The sequence below is a fragment of the Coturnix japonica genome, chromosome 2 (assembly GCF_001577835.2).
Source record: "Coturnix japonica isolate 7356 chromosome 2, Coturnix japonica 2.1, whole genome shotgun sequence".
In the NCBI taxonomy this organism is placed as follows: Eukaryota; Metazoa; Chordata; class Aves; order Galliformes; family Phasianidae; genus Coturnix; species Coturnix japonica.
Genome location: NC_029517.1, coordinates 38504262 through 38507701, shown reverse-complemented (window position 1 = coordinate 38507701; position 3440 = coordinate 38504262). Strand labels below are relative to the sequence as shown.

Here is a 3440-nt window from a genome sequence, read left to right as displayed (position 1 = left end):
GCCTCCATATTCCACCATCACATCCCGGTCCTAATGAACAAGCACTCCACCACAATGCTACCACATCCCGGTCTTAATGAGCAAACATTTTATCACAGCAGGAACACCTCCTTCTAGACCAGGATGCTCAAAGCCCCATCCATCCTGGCCTTGAATGCATCCAGGGATGGGGAATCCACCTCACTGGGCAATCCGTTCCAGGGTCTCACCACCCACACAGTAAAGAATGACTGCCTAATATATAGTCCAAATCTACCTTCTTCCAGTTTAAAGCCATTTCCCCTTGCCCTTTTGTTACCTACCCTTCTAAAAAGTCCATCCCCAGCTTTCCTGTAGGCTCCCTTCAGGCACTGGAAGGCTGCTATAAGGTCTCAAATTCCATGGGCCAATAAACATTTAGAGGGTCTGGATTTATCCCTTGTCTACCATGGGAGTACTTCAGAAGTTCATGCAGACACTGACACAGACCCTGAAACCCAGCCATCCTGCAGCCATCTCTGCCTTGCTCTTGCCACTCTGACATGCAGTGTGTCAAGCTTTACCCTGAGTGCTTCAGCCAGGTTCTGACCAAAATAAACACCTGCTCACCAAATACCAAGGCCACAAACCTCTACCACAGGTGGCTCATCTTTAAATCCAGCTGCTGTTAACCCTGTGGAGCTTGCTATGCACTGACCCCCTCAGCACTAATCCAGCTTTGCTGCGCTGCTCATATTCCATGCAAGGCTGCCCTGGCACCTGGCAGCACCAGCTCTGCAGAAGCTGCTACAGCAGAGAAACAGCCAGTTCCCAGAAAGCATCAGGAAATGTGGGGACACAACAAATTCACAAGGGCTTATGCCTCAGTTTGTTGCAAGAGATTGCAGTGTGAGAAGATGGAAGCACATCACCTCTGCACTCTCCAATAGGCAGGACCTTTGAGTTCCCAGTACCTGCACCTCTTGCAAGGCAAATCTCTGAATTTATCTCCTTCAAAAGGAAAGCTTTTGCAAGTCACCTTTAATTTATTAGGTCTTTCTTCACAGGGAGGCCACGTTCTACACCCCATTGTCAGACACGATTTATCTTCTCTGCTTTAACACTTTTTCATGTCCTTACAGGCAGAAGATTTCCAGATTTCTTCAAGGACATCTAACGATTGGTATTTAACGCTCACCAGTGCAGTACGTGCTGCTTCAGTCTCATGAAGCAGGGATATAACTTCACCTGTTCAGTCTGGAGATCAGCTGGAAAGTAACAAGAATGGGAATTTAAAACCAAGGGGGAAACTTTATTTTAAATACAGGACCTAAAATCTAAATTGCATTTTTCATTTAATAAAGTAAGACCTCCAGAGTATTTGCTGATTGGCCATACTACAAAGCTGACTGACAAGTGTATGACTCTCCAGTACCTCTTGAAGTGAAGACTTCCCACTTCATTTATTCATCAGAAAGCACAGTTGATGCTGCAACAGATGCTGAACAAACTTGTGAATTTTCCCTCTTCATTTTTTTTTCTTTTTTCCTTTTCTGGATGTGAGAACTGGGTGTGGAAATACATGATGTGCTTCTTTAATTGGCATGGGTTTTTTTCTGCTTTGGTTCAAAACTTTGATCAAATGAGCTTTTAAAGCAAATCTCCTCTTCATTTTCACTTCTTACATGTGTTGGTTTGTAACACAGCATGACTACCGAGTGCACAAACCAGATTTTCTTCCAATTAAACTAAACTGGGAGATGTGGAACATCTATATTGCATTGTTTTAGTCTCTACTGGCCATCAACAGGTCTGGACTGGAATCTTCTAAATGGAAGTATCTTGATGAATGAATATTATGGACTGTGGATGCATGGATTGTGCTGGCTTTGGACCTTAGAGCTCCAGTGTTCTACAAATCTACCCCTACTGGACTGCATTACCAGATTATGTAGACACAGCCTTTTCTGCACAAATGTTCTACCTTTGGCTCCTTTTGTGCAGGAACAGTTTGGATTTTACTCAAACAGTAAACATGGCAGCTTGATAATATAGTGCTGAACACTGTCATGCAGGTCCTGCAATAAAGTTGAACTACAGTTATAACAAGGCATAATATTACTTTTGTATTCGTCATGAGATCAGATTCTTCTCAAGCCATTTTTTGGCCCCATATATATGACTGCGGGGAGAAAAAAGTGAATACAAAAGATGGCTCTCAGTGGTGGGCAAGGGACAGCACCAGTTGCCTCTCTCAAATAAATCTTATAAGTCTTTGTGTGAGAATGTACCTCTATATGTGTGTGTTTCGAATGCCATCTCATTCATTTATTTCCAAATGAGTTCTTTTTTATTACGAGCTCCCTATTCCAACATGAAAAGATAGTTTACTTCTGCTCATTCCTCCTTCACATTGCTGTGACAGAAGGACTGTTGGTTATTCAGTCTTCTTCCTAATGCATCTGGGCAGCCCATGCTGTGCTCTGTCTTGGTGGGCCAAGAGGAATTTTTATTGCCTAATAAGCAGTCAATAAAGTGATGCTAAATAAAGTTACTCCAGAAATTATTCCAATACGTAAAACCAACATGAATATCAGTGATGCCATCCAGTCAAAACAAAGCAAGTGAGCAGCGGTGGCTTTGAACAGTGGATGCAGAGCACACATTGAGCAAATCTTAACACTTATGAGAGAAATGCCTCCATTTTTCACCCTGGAGACTTGGTCAAAGCTAATTTCTGAAACCATTTATTTGCCTTAAGCTTGCTTAAGCTTGAATGGGCTCCTCAATACACATCTGTAGCAGCTAGAGCAGTTGCTGACAGCAGAAAAAGTAAGGAGAGCTGCGATCATGAAAATGTGCACATCACAGGGAAGGAAAGAGGAGGGCTGGCAGCACTGGAGGTAATACTGGAGGGAAGCCCAGACCTCCTTCAGGTGAAAACTGTGCCCTCCATCAAATCTGGGTCCTCACTCCTCTCCTGCCCTTCCAAGAGACAGAGCAAAATAAAAGAAGTGAGTTCAGAAGTTAGTTGGCTGGCCCTCATAGGAATGGGGTGGAGAGAAGATGCCCCAAGGCCAGCCCATAATGCAGAACAACTGAGAAATACCCTGTGGTCTGAGTTATTCCCATCACCCTTCGATATAACAAGAACATCAGTATTTTGAATGAAAAGCAGAAGGAAAAATATAGTGGATCTTTGCATAGTACCAAGACACATTTTTCTTCTGTCACCTAAAGATGTGTTTTTCTCTCCTGTGGAGTTTCAGATGACAGCATAGCCTGACCTGGGCCTGACACATGTTATGAGGTATGTCTCATTAAAATGCACACTGAGTACCATTAGACAACATCAAAGTTAATTAATATCTATGTGGCACCTGGGATTTTAGGCAAACTGTAGCTCCAGCTGAGGAGCGTGCCCCAAAATCTCTGTGCACATCCATCAAATGGTGTTGGAAGCTTGGAAGAAAGGAATGTTA

The 3440-nt window shown here is 43.3% G+C and overlaps 1 long non-coding RNA gene across 1 annotated transcript in view; it reads right to left on the bottom strand.

Annotated features, from left to right (window-relative positions):
- The window catches only part of LOC116652880, an 18152-nt gene extending 16209 nt beyond the window's left edge, over positions 1-1943 (bottom strand). The window contains exon 1 of the long non-coding RNA XR_004306064.1: positions 1157-1943. This is a non-coding gene — a long non-coding RNA (uncharacterized LOC116652880). The remainder of the gene's footprint in view (positions 1-1156) is intronic.
- Between the last annotated feature and the right edge of the window lie 1497 nt (positions 1944-3440).